Below are 20489 nucleotides of genomic sequence, written 5' to 3' on the forward strand. Positions count from 1 at the left end.
GTTACCTGTAATATCATGTGCCGGAAATGTAAATATTCGGAGGAGTTCCAAATGAAATGTAAAATGTGTGGACCGGTAATTATGTGAATGGGAATAATTATGTTTCATGTTGTTTTGTTATGTTTACTGCATTAATAAACCATGAGGTAAGCTGTTTTCTTTAATTTAATCGATATTATATTAAATGTTCACATAACTTTATTTGTTAATGTGTTGAAGGTGACATTAGTAAAATTTTATTACGATTGCCCCCGAGTTGTTTTATTTTTTTGTTAACACTACACATATCCGGATGTTGCTATTTTTAGAACCAGAAGGTATTTCCCCGCTATTCATAGGTCAATAATGGAATTTTTACATCGTCGATTAATAGTTGGAAATTCGGTGAAGTTTTTTCATGAATATACGTTTAAAATAAGTAAACACTAAAAGTGCACACTGACAGTTGATTACGATACATCTAACAATTTGAGTCATTACAGTAAAACATGGATTATAAGTGAATTATACGCGTAAGAGAAGATTTTCTGTCGAAAAAACTAATGTCAACAATCAGCATGGAACTGGGATATTCGTATCAAAGTGCTATTCATGTAAGTTTCCTTGAGTAGTTGTGTACGTTTATGTGTTCAAAAATGTTTGGTTTTTTAATTTATCTTTGGAATTCTTAAATCATTTTTATTTGCTAAATGTTAAGACAGCATTTTAATATTTCTACTGGTTGACGGTACATTTCCGAACAGGGCACAAATCCCGAACACCGGCTAAAACACGTGTTTGTTTACCGTGATCGATTATTCAATGATCAAGATCAATACAGAGGCTTGCCTTGACTACACTTGTGAAGTTTCATCTTGTTTTATTAAGTATTTTTTCTAAAAAAATGCCATTTAATGTTTATACCTTAAAGATCAAAATGTAGTACATGGGGAATGACGTCAGAGGGCGCACGCGCATCTTTAGGTTTTGCAGTTATGTTGACCTACATTTAAGGTATTTATAAATAGAAATCACGCTTTACATTTGAATTGCATGTTTTAAAAAACATTGGAAACAAGAATTAACTTTGCAGTTAAGTGTTTATTTATTTAATATAGCATACTTATTAATTATAATCGTATGACCATGTATTTGCGGTTTTCAAGTGTTCGGTATTTGTACCCTCCAAAGCATAAAATTAAGGGTGATTTACTGTCCATAAAATGAAGGATTTTCAACATGAAATTGATGAGATCGTGAAACTGTACTTTCACAGATGTTGTCACATTAACCAAAGATGTTTCATACGCAATTTTAACTTACTTTAACAAAAACTCTCCAAGATAATTGTGAAAAACCTCAAAAAGTGTTCGGATTTGTGACCTTAGCCAGTACATGTACTATAAATATACAATATACATGTTATATACATGTACTTTATATCTACTTAAAATGCACCAGTCAATTGTAACCCCCCAGGTCCGAGGAATAGCTGGGACTTTGACTTTCGGTCCAGCCAACCCCGGGTAAAATACTCGTCCTGCGGGGTCAAATCCTCGCCATATGCCCCCGTACCCCAGACAGCCTATAGGTAAGGCATATTCCCTGCTCAAAGACAAAACCACCGCATTCACCCGGCACTGCGAGGCCACCTGAAAGGTAAAAACACAGCCCATTTCCCCGGCTATTCCCAGCATATCCCCAGACCTGGGGGGCCGTGGTTACAATTGACTGGTGCATTATGTACATGTTACATATTTTTAAATGTACTTATGTACATCATTTATGTATATGATATGAGTATGTAATCTTTTATTTGATTGTTTTATCTTAGAAAAATATTAGACTTAAAAATACCCATTATTTGTTTACAAACTGCATATTTTCAAAGTAAACCTGTATTAAAAGATGATGTATGGTTTCGGGCTGGAAACCACGACAGCTTGGACACAAGCGACATTCATTTGCTTGGTGTAGGGCCAGAGTTTTTATATCTTTAGATTTACGGGAGCGCCGTACCTTAATATTGCAAAACCCAAATAAAAATAAAATTCATTTTCGTAGTTTTATTTTTATTTTTTCCGACGAACGTTGTTCCAATGTTAAGAAGAAAATAAAATTAGTGTTCTATAACTCATATCTCAGAACCAACTGGTGTATTAATTGTTATTCATTATCGGATTTTTTACTGCACAAACCACGTAAACCAGTCGGAAATACGCGGGGAAACAGAACAGGTACCCGTTACCATAACAACGTCCTGTCAAAAGTGAAAGTAGTTAATGTCATACCCCTTATTTCTCGCAATTTCTGCAGCTATATTGAAAGGTTTTACTACAAAGACGTTCCGATGTTTATGTTTCTTTATTTAAATCAAACCGGGGAGAACTTAAAGCGTGTTTATTGTGATTTTTTTGTAGATTCAGTATGTTGTTCGCGATTCGTGGAATGATTGCGCAACTTCCGGGCAAAATAAGGAGACAGAAATTCGTGGGTTGTATTGTCCATTAAAAGTCATTGGCGCACGTCGTATATTAACAAGAATGAATTGGATTACAGCGCAAAAATGTATAGCTTCTGACAAACATAAACTGCAAAATGATATCGTGTTCATCATAGTCAAAATGGATATTTTTTTCTAAATTTGACTCTGAGGAGCATTGAACACACTGCTTCACGATCACATATTTGAAGAGAAAAACACAAGGTATCGTGATAAGTTCGTAGTTGTTAATTAGTTTAATAATGATCTAGAATTTAAATCGTTAAAGAATACTGAAAATGATGTAATAATAACATAGTGTGTGTTTCCGATAAGACAGAAAAAAATCTGAACATAAGATATTTGGCAGTCAGTGCAAGAAGTTATACTGATCGGTTGCTCATTACCAACGGGCATAGCTGGAATAGGAAGGATATTGTTCAGGCCTGATTCTAAAATCAGTTCTTAGACCCGGTTTTTTGAAACATATATCACTTGTCAAATTTATCTTAATGCTCCTGAATTTTCTTTGGTGAAGTACATAAATGTAGATTTTGAATGTCTGTGTATCCGTAAGCCCTGTCAAACTTTGAAGTGAAGAGGAATTTCCATCAGGGCTTGGACTTTATTTGGTAATATTTTCTATATAAAAACCACATCACGGTAAATTGTCACGGTGCTAATTCGTTAAAGACAGAAAAACACATTTGACCTCCTTTAATACCGTGTCTGAAACTTTGTTCAATGTTTGAATACTTCACAATGGAAAGGTGCTTATATTGTGGGCAAAAGGTTAGAAATGGCCATTTTAATTTCTTGATAACTCTGACATGTTTCATAAAATCTATGGGTTGATAATATATGCACCACATATGCATAGATGCATTCGAACAAATATATACAACTAATTTCAATAAGCGTTTGAACTGACAGTGTTGAGGTCAATATTTTCAGTCTTTAAAAGGACCTTTTAATTATGCTTTTGAAACTTTATGGTGATCTTTCACCCTTTGTTCAGCCGATGAAATAGCTGACACAAGTTAGGTGTGTTTTGTCTTCATGATATAAGAAGGTTTAAAAAATAAAAAAAATCGGAGAAAAATCTATTTTATTTTTATTTATTTCTCCTTCGGGACATTTTATGCATTTTATTTTTATTTTTATTTCCTCCTCCTTACCCAACTTTTTGAAAAATCTCCCGTAAATCTAAAGATAAAAAAACTCTGGCCTAGGTCTCGTTGAACGCCATACTGTTGTGAATCATTATCAACCATATGCACAACAACTACACATTTGTGCCTACCAACCCTTACTCTTGGCTTAAACGGATATTAGTGCAGAATGTATAATTAATACATGTGCATTTGTATTTTACGGTTGTAGTTTCTGTTGGTTGATAATCAGAAGTCTAATTTCTTTCAGGCAGGAAAATGACTGAATATTACTATTATATGAAGAATTCCAGCCTGCATTAAATACTTTGTTGGATCATTGAGATAGATTTGACATCCATGTCTATCCACAAGGCAGTCACATCTGATAGAGATGATGTGAGTATTTCATATAAAACATATTTGAGTTGGTGTTTGTTCTTTTATAAACTCCCTGTATTCTATAATCCAGTGGTGAAGGTGGTGATGGTGGTGGTGATGATGAATTTTATTGATAAATTTAGTAATTTTCTTTATATTATATACATGTATGTATCAGCTTATTGTTGTTGTTTTTAAATAATGTTGAGAAATATTAAACTGTTTATATTTAATTTTATATATATGTATGGCAGTATTATTATCTATACAAATTAGTTAGAAAGTACTTTTTTTTTCTTTTTACAGCACTAAACATTCTAGATGGGTAAAGAACCTGAAGGGGCATGAAAACCAAATCAGCATTGACTCAGCATTGAGTAATTATCATCTGTGCACACACTACAAGTACAAACGCATGGGAACAAACCAAACTTCAAATGTTGAAGAGTGAAGAATCATTGTGAAAAATTCTAAATGTTAAAATACCATTGACTAAATAAAACAAATAGACATCGATTACCAACAGAGACTGTTTACATGTTATAATATTAAAAAGACATTAGTTGAGATTTTTCACTCTGACATTTTTGGAGGGGCATTACTGCCTACTTAGTGTTCTTCTTTCTTTACATATATATATTCATTTAAAAGTACATTCATTGTTTTTAAATCTAAATTCTGAGTTAGTATCATAAGTAAAATTCATTTATTTGAATGATTACATTTATGAATAAGTCCAATTAAGCTTTATCAATTTTTACAAGAAAAAGGTTGATTTTTAAGCATTTTGTTAGTTATAAAAATGTATAGTAACATGACATTATGTATATTTTCTTCAAAACTGAACGGTAAACTATCATAAATTGTCTTTTTAATTGTTCATTAGACATCATAGAAAATATTTAAAATGATTTCAGCAGCTTGTCTTATTATTAACTATTTTATATGAATTTATAAAACTGCTATATATTTTCAATCATCGAAATACTGCTCTGTTCCGAAGACTCACAAGATCAATCAAAATGATTTTTTTCCATGTGTATCAATAATATGTTCGGTTGAACTTAATTTTTCTGTTAACTGAAGTTTTATTTTACCAGAAAACTGTTGTGTTTATTTCATAAGCTCTGATAATGTGGAAAAAAAAAATCAAATATAGACAAAGTATTTTTAATTCACGGTAAGAAAAATCTTCAAAATTTGGATAAAAGTCCCATAGTGTTCCATGATAATGACTATGTTGTTGGTAAAAGCTTTATAAAAGTGTGTATTACTTATACCTTAATTCAGTTTAAATAATTATGGCCTTTAAGGATTTGTGTTTTCATATAGATTTCCTGTTATATTGAGCTTTGTCAATTTTTGTTGTTGTTTTGTATTATGTACAATTACTACTTCTATTTCCTAACTTTTGTCTCATTTGTCAAATTGAATTGTTACCTATTTAAGTGAGAAAAAAAACACACACTATTTTTAAAGATGCACTCTTACTCCCATATAAGACTTATCACAATTAATATTATTGTATTATTGTTTTGATTTTTTTTTAATGGGTTGATATATGTCAACAACAATGTTTCTAATGAAGGCTCTTGAGTTCAATTTGCTAATAAGAATGAACATAAAACATGGTATTTCTGCCTTGTGATACTATAGTAGACCACAGTAAATCTTTTAGCAATCACCAATCATTTAATATTTGTCATGCTTTCTGCTAGCAATCACCAATCATTTAATATTTGTCATGCTTTCTGCTATTATAAACAGGGTCACAAGCTTGTTATCAGTAAACACTATTTCAGTAAATGCATTATTTAGTAAGTAGTTATTGTTTTATCATTCAATTTTATGCGTGTTATAAATACAATTATATGTATTGATTTCAAATAAGAGTTTCACTTTAAAGATGCTCATTTAAAGATAATGAACAGACACACAAAAACTAGACACATTTGATACTAATTATATGAATGATTATTGTTTAGGTGACCTCTGATTTGTTTTAGAGATATTCATAAATGGGTGTTATTCTTTATTGTCTTCAGTTTCTTATACATTTAAGGATTTGTATAATTGCTTTTCTGGTATATATTACAATGTAATTTAATGCAAATGAAAACACACTTTAAACTAGACACATTTGATACTAATGATATAAATGATCATTGTTTACATGTACTCTGATTTGTTATGAAGATATTCATAAAGGGGTGTTCTTCATGTTATTATACATTTTGGACTTGATTTAGTATTGCTTTTCTGGTATATATTCATTTAATGCACAAAGAAATTATTTTAAGTGTTCAGTATCACTTTCACACATTGTTTACTATTATATTTTTGCATATTTGGCCTATTTATGCTTATATGTGTGCATTGTTGTATTGCAAAACCTTTGTGAAAAATAGAAACAGTATTATTTCTTTCATACATAGTCTGATACATATTCAGTTTGAATGCGTTATTTTTATCATATTTAAAAAATTTCCCATTGTCCAATAAGACACATGCTGTTTTTGTCTTAATATCAACTAAAAACATCCATTTTCAACTCTTCTTTATTATGTAAATGAAGAAGTTAACATAATAACTCCATTGAACAGATTTTTATGCAATTTTACATTACATTTTAGTATTATTAAACAGCTAAAAACAAGGCATGTTATGTTATAAATGCATTTCATCTAGTAAACAATGTTCTCTTTTTATAAAACAGTTCAATTATTATGTTCTATTTATGTTTGCAACTTTCAGACGAAATGATAATGTTTATTAAAGTACTACAAAAATTGTTAAATTGTTATTTCATATCACTTCCTTATGATGAATGAGGTAACTTTTTCTTCCCTACAAGTTGTCATTCCAGCATGGTGACGTTGCCTCCTCCCCCTATATGATTAGAACTGCAGTGTACATGAACAATAACTCTATTTCAGCGTATTGCAAGAGTTATTCCCTTTGTATCTTTTCCTGTCCGGAGCATAACTAGAAAACTACTTTTTTGGAATTTCATTAAACATCATTCAATGGTATTTAGCACAACGAGAGGAAGTGCAGTGGACAATGACTATAGCTCTTTTTAAGCTAATTACATAATTATTGCCCTTTGCCACTTTTTCTTGACCAGAGCATTACTTTAAAACTACTTATGGTATTGAAATAAAACTTGGTATATGGGTAGGTGGCAATGACAAAAAAGTACAGTGCACAAGCAACCTAATTCTGTCGTGTTCATTAATGTACCCCACCCCTAATGCAATGTTCAACTTGAAACTCTTCAATTTCAATGCTTTTGCCTATGTTGTCAAGCAGAATACTACAAATATTTTGAGAATTTCATGGATGCAGTTCAATGGACCATAATATGCTTGTTGGCCTTGACATTCCTTGTTTTTCAACATATAACAAATGCATTAACTATTAAACGGCGCCCTTTGATGCTTTGGTCTTTCTAGTTGTCTGTAGCCAATTGTAAACAACCTGGATAGGTTTTCCACAGGTTATCTCAAGTTTAGTTTGCACATCAAAAAGCTGCCATTAGTTAGTATTATTATACCTCACCTGACCTGCCCATGTTAAATTCTCAAATACCCATTATGAGCATTTTCGTACAGTGTCACACACTGACAGTACCATTTTGACCGGTTGACATAATACTGTCACATAGCACGCGCGTCTAAAAATAGGCATTTTTTGGTTTCCCAAGTCTGAGGTGGTAAGCGCTTATTAAAATGTGTTGTAAATCTTGTACCTTCCGGGGTTTGCAATATTTCCAAACGACATTTGCAGAATAATGTCAGCTAGTGTAAACAAACAGTTTGTGTCAGTTTCTGCAGAGGATTTGTGTACTTTAGACGATGCTAAGGTCTCTAGCAATACAAAGCAGATTGTTAACAGAAGTGTCAAACTGTTCAGGACTTACTTGGGGGCAGAAAACCCTACCTTCGAAGAGATGCCGAAATACGCTCTCAATAATTATCTACGTATGTGCCTTGTATCTATTTGTACAGTAAAAGGCACATCGATCCGAAAAACGCATCCATACAATATACAAGTTTCGAAGAGGCTGTCAAAATGATACAAACCCTGGGCAGGAATTGTAAGATTTTTAAAGTCGACATAAAAAACACATTCAAATTGCTACCGATATGACCAGAGGACTTTGAACTCCTTGGCTATAAATTTAATGACAGGTATTTCATTGACAAAACCCTTCCTTTTTGAATTTTGCGTAAAAATCAAATCAGACTCAGGAAGGCTAATTCACTATCTAGATGACTTCCTAGGCGGGGACAAAAACACAACAGCGGCTAACGCCCTACTCCAGTTGTTTATAGAATTAATGCAGGAATTAAACGTCCCCTTAGCCCATGAAAAAAAGAGGCCCTACAGAGGTCTTACGTTTTCCTAGGTCTTGAACTTGACACAAGGGAAATGGTAGTACGCATACCGTTGGAAATGATCGAAAAAATATCATGGCCAAACAATCAACTAATCTGAAAGAAATGCAATCACTGATCGGGTCCCTTAAATTTTGTTTCCGCGCGATACCGTTAGGGCGCCCCTTCTGCAGGAGAATGATTAATTCAATATGCGGTCTAACCAAGCCTTTCCACCACATCCGTTTAAAAAGGTCTGTTAAGCTCGACTTAAAATTGTGGCTCAATTTCTTTAGAAAATTTAACGGCATTTCAGTATTTCATGACTAATTCTGGCTAACAAACGACGACGCAGTGTTATATACGGATAGCGCCGGGGGAAACAGACTAGGATTTGGCATCTACTTCAGGGGGCACTGGGCATGCGCCCGCTGGCCCGAATCATGGGAAAGGGAAGGTTTACTCAAAGATATCACCGTCCTAGAGATTTTCCCTATTATGGTATCCCTAATAGGGGTGGTGAACAGGCATACTATAATGTATTAACTCATATAAGCAACTGCACTGTTCATGTTCATTTCCATGGAAGATAAGCCTGTCAGTGTTGACCTAATTATTTCAATTATTTCAATGGGAACTTAAAACAGTTTCAACTAGTTTCCAGTCAAAACGGACAAATTATTGTGATTTGGTGTTTCCACTGTTGACTGTTGTGTATTATTAAATCGCTAATTTCACATAAATACCATATACTCTGTGAAAACAGGAATTAAAACTGCACTCTCACAAAGCGACAGTTTTGACCTTTTTTCAGAATCAGCTGTTTTTGGTACATGTAGCAATGCCTTCAATGCAGTGATATCAGATAACTCACAATAGAAGAGATCTCAGTTGTTTGGAAAACCACCTAAAATTACATTTTTCTTAAAACTTCAGTAGAACTTTTAACATCAATTTTTGAACGCTAATATGAAAAACTGCAATCTGAGCTTTCTTATATCATTGGTTTCAATTCATTTACGCATATATTGGCTCATTCAAAGACAAAAGAATTGTCAAAACGGTCAATCTGTGAGAGTGCAGCTTTAACTATTCTTATTAAATTTGGTTAATGTTTAAATGATATTTTGTTTTAACAAGAGCTGTCAGAGACAGGGCGCTAGACTATCCCGTCACTTTTCAGTGTAAGGATTAAAAAGTTTTGGCGAAACATGCATGGATCACTGTTAGATTAGATTTCAATGCAATACATGATGTGCTGAGATATTAACATAAATGTAGTTACATGCAAAATTTTAACCAGAATTTTTAAGTGTAATAATAAATGGCCATTATTTGGTTAATTAAGTAGGTTGGATGGTTGAGTACCATTGTATCGAGACTCAATGCAATACCTTAAGTAGTTGCTGAGATATTAACCAATGTGTGCTTGCACGCAAAACCTTAACCAAAATTTCTAAGTCTAATAAAGGGCAATTTTTTGCATTAAATGCAAACTAGAGTTATCTAACTTGGTTAATTATAAGGTCTGATGGTTAAGTACCATTGTATCAAGTCTCAATGCAATACCTCAAGCAGTTGCTGAGATATTAACCTATGTGTGCTTGCACGCAAAACCTTAACCAGAATTTCTAAGTAAAAAAATAAAGGCCTATTTTTTGCATTAAATGCAAACCATAGTTATCTAACTTGGTTAATAAGGTAGGTTGGATGGTTGAGTTACATTGTATCAAGTCTCAATGCAATACCTCGAGTAGTTGCTGGGATATTAACCTATGTGTGCTTGGATGCAAAACCTTAACCAGAATTTCCAAGTCAAATAATAAAGGCCTATTATTTGCAATAAATGCAAACTAGAGTTATCTAACTTGGTTAATTAAGTAGGTTGGATGGTTGAGTACCATTGTATAAAGTCCCAATGCAATACCTCAAGTAGTTGCTGAGATATTTACCTATGTGTGCTTGCACGCAAAACCTTAACCAAGGGGTGACGACGACGCTGACCCTTGGGTGAGTAGTATAGCTCTCCTTATTCTTCGAATAGTCGAGCTAAAAATTATGTCAGTGAATATGCTGATTTGTTGTACATTCTGTTATTATCAATACATGTAGTGTCTTTTGTTACATTTTCAGATTTATTGTTGCAGAAACAATTACAGAATAAAAATGATTAAACTTGAAAGTTATGTTATGATAAAAAAAAATTATTAATATACTAAAATGTAAATGCATTTGGTATAATAAAATAAATATTCCAGTGTGACAGTACATATTGTCAACATGAGGGAAATACTGATACCCGAGGCAAAGCCATGCAATATTTATATAATATTTACTGGATAACTATTGATCAATCAATAAACAGTTTGGCTAACTTTGACCAGACAGAAAGTTTATCCATTTTTCTACAACTGGCTGCAGGGTTTTAACCAATGAAATACTGCACATATTTCTTACCTTCTATTTTGGCAAGACCCTTCACAGTATATATGGCTCCATATCAAACTCTCTAGGAAACTCATAGTAATCATTGAACTTCATTGCACTTCCCCTGGAAAATAAGCAAAGGTATATTATAACAACTGGATTAGTTGAGGGTAAACATTAAATTTCATCTCCTGTAAACTCCTTAATGTGCCCCACAGAGATACGGTCGCAGCTACCGCAGCCAGAACTTCAGATCGAGGCTTATCAGCAGCTTAAGTACACCAGTTTTTGTAAGAGTCAATAAAAAACATTATTAAACAGTATAATTAATTTGTGTTGGGATTCTTTTTATGGTATGTGTAACTGCCAAAACCGGCATTTCTTGTTGTTAAACATATTTCAGATAAACTTTTAAGAAGAATTAACAGATTTAAGGTGTGGATCTGGTGCACATGCCATGATGCCATTTTTATGGCTCAGATTTTATTCCCAGACAACACTTTCCAACACGGAGTTACACGATCCAACACGGACGTGTTCTGTTGTCATTGGCAAACCAGTTCATATCCACAGTAAAATGTCGCGTTTTACACTATAATACTAGTGTTCTCAAATGTATTTAATGCAAATGCATTTACTTGAAAAAAGACATTACCCGAACAACCCGGGGCCGTGCCGTACCAGTAGTATCCCCAGGATACACAGGACAAATTATGTGCAACATGAGACTGTTTATTAACATTTGCAGTCACATCGCAATTCCTATACTCATCATTAGCATATGTATCATTCTTAAGCTGGGCTATGTTTGGAATTCTTAGATTTTAGCATAAGACCATGGATATAACAGCCTTCCCAAAATGTCCCGGTCCGCCGGACATGTCAGGCAAATTTTGTACAGGTCTGGCTGGTCTTCTGAAAATGACGGTCAAGATGACCAACATATTTTGAGACGACTTAATATCGAAATGATACCTGAAAGTGAAATGTATCTAAAAACTTTCGCTGATTATTTGCCTTTTCGGTAGTTAGTCGATCCCATACTGATCTTGATGACTTCACATAACATAGCCAAAAGTCGGCCATTTCCGGTATGCAATCATGATGTTGATTGCTGGAGATAAAGGAGTAAATACGATTCATCAGTAACAGCATTTTATTAAAGCTGTTTTGATTGGTTCTTGGTTTGCAACAATGTACAATCAAATTCGTTAGCACTCAATAAACTTCGTCTGCAGTCAAAATGGCGGCCCTTGGTGGAATTACCGGAAGACCGAAAAAACAGAAAGCACCTTAATGGTGGCGTTTGTTTAAATATTTTTTTGCGAGACAAAGGGTCTTTATTTTAACTCATGTGTAATGACGCATTTGTTCGGACAGACAAATATTTTTTGGACAGGCAAAAACTTCTCAAGTGCCTGTCCGGTGGACAGCAGAATTTTAACAAAGTCGGGAAGACTGGATATAAAATATGCCATTCCAAGGGACAAAATCAAGCATATTTAGTATTAACAAGCAAAAGCCATGTATTTGCTGATATAAGCAATAAACTGAAACTTCAAAACGAATTACTGCATGTGCAAATAAACAAACTTTTCCCAGTTGTAATCAAACTGTTTCAGTTGTATAGCCATGGTTTTGGGCAACTTTCATATCACATGACGCTTGACCGTATCAACCCGGAAATAGCATAGAAACATGTGAAAAGACTTTGATTTTCAGTTCTCTGAAACATGCTTATAATTACATTTTAACTGCACTAATAATTTTTTCATTAGATTTGAGATTTCAAATTTTGTTAATGTGTACTGTCCAATGCCTGAAATAACTTCTTCTAGGTAACTCAAGTTACTTACATGCATGATATGAATTCAGTTCATAAAGAATCTGAAATTATATTTTTAACCATTCATGTACAAGTATATTCAAAATTTTCTGTCAATCAAGCATCTTGCCACATACCCCTAAATGGCTTACCCATATGTATTGTTGTTGACAAGTTTATCATATAGGCCAACAAGAGGATAAATTGAAGTACTGTGAAATCATTAATGTTTGTGGGGCATTAATGTTCGTGGTTTTCGTGGGTAGGTTGATCCACGAATTTAAGATCCCATGAAATATAGACCCTTTATTCACTTTTTCAACTGCCTTGTTGTACATACTAGTTTATTCGTTACAGAAGTCGCAGTATACAGCGTTTAATTTTACAAATGACTAGTACTCGGGGCAAATGTTTTTTTTAAAGCAAAACAGGAAGTCAGCCATTTTTTTGTTGTTGTTGTTGATCAATCATGACCCCTTGTTGTATTTGTGTAGAGGGTCACCCAAAGAAGCCCTCTGTAAAGTTTCATTGAATTTGGACAGGAAGTTTCAGAGATGTTTTTTAAACAATTGTTGACGGACGGACTGATGGACACAAGGAAGGACGCTGGAAAAAGACCGATCGCAATACTTATTGCTCTGGTGAGCTAATAATAATGTCAAAAGTTTGTTACTGGTTGTAAGATGCAGGCATTTTTTAACATCGAAATTTGAGGGAAAAAAGTTTGTCTTATATCCAGTTATTTACGGTACATCTACCAGTGTTTCAAACAAGAGCCAACACTGGATGTGATACGGCCCCGATTGAGAGCATATTTGATAGAGGAGCAATTTGAAAGCATGTTCAAAATAAAAATGGGGTAAATATGCATAAAGCCTATGTGGTCAACCTGCTGATCATGTTGATCAGATTTAACTTTTTAACTTTAATTATATTCATTTCTATTAAATTTTAGACAAACCAGATATAAGTATATATTACGGCCAGCGTAGACAATCACAAATATTTTTTAAACCTGCTTATTTCAGTACAATTGGTATAAAAGGAGGCTAAAAAGAGGCAATTTGATCACAATGGGCTCCACTATAATGGGTTATTGTACTAATCGCAAGATCACTTTACCATATTGTATTGCTTCAATATGTCTACATATTTCATTCAGAAGTTCATCATGAAAGGTCAATTCATTTGCAGAGAAATATTTCAAGGGAAGCAATTTGGGAATTAAGAGCCAGAGTTATGAATCTTGAAATATGCACCAATCAAACTAATATTGCTCATAATCTGTCTTTTAATTTTCATTCACTCTTATGGTAAAGAATATGCTGAGGTTTGAACCTACAATCTCAGAGGTGAATTATTAGGTATATTACCTGTGTGGGCAGTCCTTGCAGATTTTCTGGTAGGCAAAATACCCACCGAGGACCTCTGCAGAATGCTGATCTGATCCATGGCTTTCAGGGCCTTGTCAAGGCTATCTACAAGACTGTTAGAGAACTCCATGGCATCATGCTGATCTCGGGGGTTAACAGGGTCACCCCATAGTCTGTAACAGGTGATCAGAGAATAATTTACCATATATTTAGATAGATTTATTTGTGAATGGAACACAATATGTTTTCCACATGTAATAGCCATTGTTCCAGTTTTTCTAAACTTCACAAACAATTCATTTAGTTTTATAGAACCCATATTACTGTAGTATGCTGGTGGTCATGTAACCAAATATGAATTCTAACTGCTGGAGTATAACCACGTTGTCCTCCTCAATGTACAATAATATTACCAAAATATCATACATCAACAGTACACTCACCCAAAGTGTTTCCAGAACCCTTTTTGCACATAGTACTGTAGTTTGCTGGCAGCGAGGTTACCAAATATGAGCTGTATCTGCTTCAAAATTCCCAGCTTGTACTCCTTGCGCTCTTCATCCCGGTTACTCACTGGCTTCTCCTCTTCTTTACGCTCTTCCTCACACATGTCAACATTTGTCTGAATTATTATAAGGTTTATTGTTTAACAGGCAGCTCAAATAGCCATGTGCATCTAATGGGAATCACACCCACACATTTTTGTTTCGGAATACACCACAAAATGTCTATATAAAAGCTAGCTCAAAAGAAATACAGTTTAAAACGAAACACTTTGTTCCCTATGTTCAGTTTGATCACAATTTTCAAGATCAAAATTTTCTTATAGGCTCAATTATCTGAGAGCTTTTTAAATTAATTTGCTATAAAAAAACACTGTTCAACTACCCCCCATAAACCCTACTATGCATTTTATAAGTAAGATGTTTTCCAATAACTTAAACTATTTGTTTTCACTATGATTTTGCCTTTTTTTATATCCTTAATATTTTTCCTGATTTTAAAGACAGAGGCTGTTCCTCAATGCCCACTTAAAATGATCTCACCTCTCCTTCCCCTTTCTCAATAGAGGAATAATCTTCTGTGACGGCCCATTCCACAGAAAGAATCCCTGACCTGATTGGCTCAATCATGAACAGCTGCTGCAGTACAGAGTTCATATAGCACATGGCCCCAGCGTTCTTCAGCCCTACTTGCTGCAATTAGTTGTATAAAGTCTGATTTATGTCCATTAAAGTAAACTTAAGCAACATGGCTTCCAAGCCAGAATTGATTTAATCTTCAGGACAAAAATAAAATGTCTGCAGTGTTCTCCATGAGAACAAGCTGCCAGCCAAAATGGACAGTTCAATATGGCCATTGGACCAGTTCAAATTAGGAAAAATAAGTAAATTTCTGCACAATAAGTAGTAGTTGGTTGGTTACTTCACTATTTGAGATGGTTCAACCAAATTTATTGAGACCTCTGTGTCTGATAAAAACATTTTTTCACCAATTGATCACCATGAAAACTTACCATTGCCATACAATGTCAGAAAATAAACAACTAAAATCCATATTACAAACAATTGCCACCTACCATTGTAGAACATATCTTAAGTTGAGCAGTCCTTAGGTTGGATACACATCCTGTAAACACCGCTACAAGCAAGTCATACACCGCTATTGTGGTCAGTGGAGCGGAACACACCGGGGTCGCCTGCACTGTAGGATAACCCCCCCCCCTTAGACTTCCGACATTGAACAACAACTTTGGACGCTGGGAACACAAAACCCTCCACTAGCCACTAGATCCTGTAAGATAAATATTCAAAATAAAATGGTTACTTATGAACATGTGTTATGAACAATAACAAGCAAACAGTATTTAATATTTCATGATGAAACATTGATCATTATGCTTACTTTCTTGAAGAATAACATTGGAATCTTAAATTAACTTTTTTCGCATTCTTCAGTGCATTTTTTGAAGACATATATCCCTACTTCAATACCCCGTATTCAGAAATAGGCAGTATTCAATTTTGATCTACACATGACAATCCCACCTTGATGAGATTCACGCCCCCATGCATGGATCCCATCTGGTACTTCTTCTCTGCGCTCTGGATGGCGAGCAGCTCCATGGTGATTCCCAGATGTCCCTCTAGCGATGTGTCCTATACCTGGCTTTTTCCGCTAGACAAAACCTGATCCTGCAGTAAGAAAGAGGATAAAAACATTTATTGAAAATCTATAATCAACAGGTACACCTTTCTTGACTTTAATAATCCAAATAGCAACCATTTGTGTCAACAAATATTATTATTGATGCTTTTTATCATTTTTATTGGTTAATCTTGTATAAAGTATATTTGGTGCAAAGAACAGAAGAATGCATTTTTCTATGACACTTCAAGTTGTTCATTCCTGCCAGGTAGGCACATTTTAAACTTTGAACCTGACACAACACATCATTTTGGAATGGCATTACTCGATTTGTAAAATTAAAGCAATCAACAGTACACAGGTCTGAATTTATACTAGAATTCACAAATCAGATACTTGTGTCATCTGTCCAGGGCATCTATATTTGTAAAGGTCACCATGATCTTGACCTTTAACCTACTGAATCAATACAAGTCAGCTCTTGAACAAGACAATAACTCTACATGAAGTCAGTCAAAAAAAAAAATCAGGAACAAAAGTTTGATGTTGACAGTGGAAACAAAGTAATCCCTATGTATCTGCCCTATTTTGCCGGCAACACAAGGAGTAAATTTTAAGAAGTTGATTATTTTATTCATTTAGCAAGATACTGATACACTTACCTTGACAGTTTTGAGCCCCTGTATTTCTTTATTTAATAAAGCCTCAGCATTATACAAGTTAGGCATCTGTTCAGCAATCTGAAAACACAACAACAGTTACACAGAAATTGATTGACTATTCAAGAGTAGAAAAATCAGCACACAAGTATATATGCCAATATTTGTTCTTTTTTCTCTCCATCGGAACAAGGGGCTTAACATGACAATTTATTCTAGCAAGAGTTATGTGCCTTGTAAGATGTTTATGCATATAATAATCACTGAAAATATTTACTAGCTTGCTTTGCATGGTCTTTTACTAAATTCTTTCAAAAGAGAGAAAAATAAAGTAAATCATTTTCAAATTGTGTTTGTGTGAAATACAGGCAATCTTCAAATAGTTTTGAAAAGAGAATCATTTCCAACTCACTTTTTTAATAGTATAATAAAACTCTTTAACTATGTTAGCAACATGTGGAGGTTGTAGAGCTTTGTCAGTCAATTACGGAAGACAATATTCTAGTTCGCACAATAACCTAAGTGCCTTAATTCCCACATTGAGTCTGCTGTATATTACACTTACTAAGAGGACAGTAAAGAGGGGTTGTATGAAGAACACAATGGGCTTGTGGGTGGCTGCACTTGGTTGCCATCAAGAAGAATTGCTCGGATGCTGACATCTGTACTGGTCTGCAGGAGAAATAACTAAATGAGAAACACAACTTGCAGTGTTTTTCCTCATCTTTTTTCAGAATCAGCAAGGAGCCTTCAGTGTTCTGCCAAGGACGCGCCCTTGCGCCATTGGCGCGGAAAAAATCGGGATGGCGCAACGAAATACCTGTAGACGGGCCGATCGGCGCGCCCGTTTTTCGAAAAGCCGTTTTGACTTAATGGATTTTTTTTTTAAAAGCCGTTTTGACTTAATCGATTTCTTTTTCAGAACTTTTACAGCATAGCATTCATTCAATAAAACAACGATTTTCATTGGTCCTTATACGTGTAACTATCCAACCGCGAGGGGTAGTATATTTTTTTTACCAAATTCAATGTTATTATCATGGCTGAGAAAAAGAAAACAACTCAAATTAGATGTGGGAGATATAAACAAATTCAATTTCAATGAGGCCCTGGTGCATTAGAGGAATGCAAAACAGAGGAAAATGTTCCTGGCTGGGGAGGGTTATAATTTAGGGATGTGATTTGTCCGCGGATCTAATGGCCCAAAGGACCCCCCCCCCCCCCCCCCCCCCAAAAAAGTAAATAAATAAAAAGGTGTTTTTTTTTAGCTGATTCAAAAAGTTACTAGTGTGCTTTTGGGCCAGTCTTTCTTCTACAGCAGTGTGCTTTTGACCCCAAAAGTGCCCTCCAGCTGCCAGGTCAATCACATCCCTGATAAAGTAACACATTGACATGTAAAACTGTTCTTAACATATATCATTGTGTCTCTTTTGTGCCATGTTTATAGTTTTTTTTCTAAATGTTAAATCAATCTGTCCAATATTTGAGAATACTGATGTCATGTGGATGTTACACCATGTATATAATGGTTAAATAAAACACTTTCATTTAAAAGTTTTCATTTTTCCCCTGGAAAAGGTCATGGCCCTTTACTTTTGAAAATGGCCCCTAATTTTCATGACTGCTGGGCCATTCGGCCCCATCTTTTTCAATCCTTGGCAGAACACTGAGCCTTAGAATTTAAAATAGCAACAACGTGACTATAAATGAATATATAAAAGGGGTATTCATAAATGAGCAAATTAATAATGTAAACATTAAACAATATAACATATGCCACATGTCAGTCAAAAACTAGAAACCATGCAATATATGAGTTCTGGGTTTAAATCTATTAAACAACCATAAGGAGAATATAAAGTTCTACGAGAACTCACTTGTTCCTACAGTGCAAGAGGCAGTCCTTGATGAACTGTTGCCAGGGTCTATGCTTGTGTAGCACATCTGTAGCACTAGAGCACAACAGCATACACACAGTCAGGACCTCCATACCATCCCGAGATTCTGTCAGGTCATCTTGGTCTGCAGCAGCCTCCTATACATTGGGAGATGTAGACAGTAAAAACAGGCCCTAGCGTCCCCATCCCTGTGTAGCACTTCTGAAGCATAAGGACAAGGTAGCATACATTTTTTCACACCATAGCTTCACACTAAGGCTTTCATAATACCTCAATTTTTTGCTTTAAAAACACAAAATGCAGACAACACAGCTAATAATCAATAGTTAAACAAACTTGGCTACATCCGGAAAGAGTGTCAATGAAAGCATGTATACCTTTTTATGAGCCTTGTGGATATCATCGTTGAATGGAGTAACGAGCCACTACCTGATGAACAGGCTATCTTCTGTATGGCTTTGATAGTGTTCAGGTCGTTGGATGGAGTAACGAGCCACTGCCTGATGAAAAGGCCATCTTCTGTATGGCTTTGATAGTGTTCAGGTCATTGGATGGTGTAACGAGCCACTGCCTGATGAACAGGCTATCTTCTGTATGGCTTTGATAGTGTTCAGGTGGTTGGATGGTGTAACGAGCCACTACCTGATGAACAGGCTATCTTCCGTATGGCTTTGATAGTGTTCAGGTCTGGGAACACTGCATGCTGTTGCCTGAGTAGAAATGAAGAATATTGTAAATTGGTTTTGCTAGTCCAATTTTCGCAATTTTCTGATTCAGACCAATTTGACAGGGTTTATAATTTGCCACACATTATTTTAATAAGAGTTCTTTTTCAACTGATAAACCATAACTTGACAACCATTGAACAACAAAATTTTATTATAGTTTGCTAACTTATAAATTTGCATCCTGTTGGTTTGAAAAAATATGCTTATACAATGTTTGCAAAATTAAAGCAATCTACAAGCCAGTTTTATTAACATAAAGTAGATGTATTTTTGTGTGATATATTTCAACAATACAAAAATTCCAAAATGCATTAACTCTGTTAATTTTTGATTACCCTTATTTGATTTAAGCACTGCCAGAAAAACCATCAAGCAGACTTATACATCAGGTATTATATAGTGTTTAATTTTCTTTTAACAAATCAGCCAACTGTAAACTTTTCAATATAGCTAGCATCCTGTATTAAAGTGAAAAACAATAAACTTTATAAATACTCTGCGATACATTTTGCCCTGCCTATCGAGTTTGTTTTCTGAGGAAAAATTATTGCAATTTTCACTGAGGACCCATGCATACGAAGATGGCGTGCAAGGGACTAGATCAAGCAGTATTACATATGCCTCTCGTCACATTATGTCAAAAATAAATGCTTGAGAATTTCTTTATATAACTGTTTGGTACCTGTTTAGCTAGTTGCTTGCCCAGCCTTCTGTACTGTGGTTGGGTATGTGATGTAACGCCTGCTGTAGGATAACAGCATGGCTGTGCACCAAGGAGGTGATGGGTAGCCCCCGAGGCTCGTTACTACATGCATCAACTACAACCTGGCAATCTGTAGTTCAAGAAACGAGTTTTACTCTTTAACATTTCAATCAACATGACATTTCTGACAAAGGGTTATTTATAAAACAAAAGCTGTCACAGTATGTGACAAATGCCCCCGAATGTGACATTGACCTATGAACAAGGTTAGTACATGAAAAGTTAATCTTGCCTTTAGGTGTCAAATACAAATGTCAAGTTATCTGAAATTGCTTCTGAACATAAAAAATACCACC

The 20489-nt window shown here is 34.6% G+C and overlaps 1 pseudogene; it reads right to left on the reverse strand.

Annotated features, from left to right (window-relative positions):
* Positions 1 to 20489, reverse strand: part of LOC128210916 (probable ubiquitin carboxyl-terminal hydrolase FAF-X) — a 59923-nt pseudogene that overhangs the window by 11139 nt on the left and 28295 nt on the right.

Source organism: Mya arenaria, chromosome 12 (genome assembly GCF_026914265.1).
Source record: "Mya arenaria isolate MELC-2E11 chromosome 12, ASM2691426v1".
Taxonomy (NCBI): Eukaryota; Metazoa; Mollusca; class Bivalvia; order Myida; family Myidae; genus Mya; species Mya arenaria.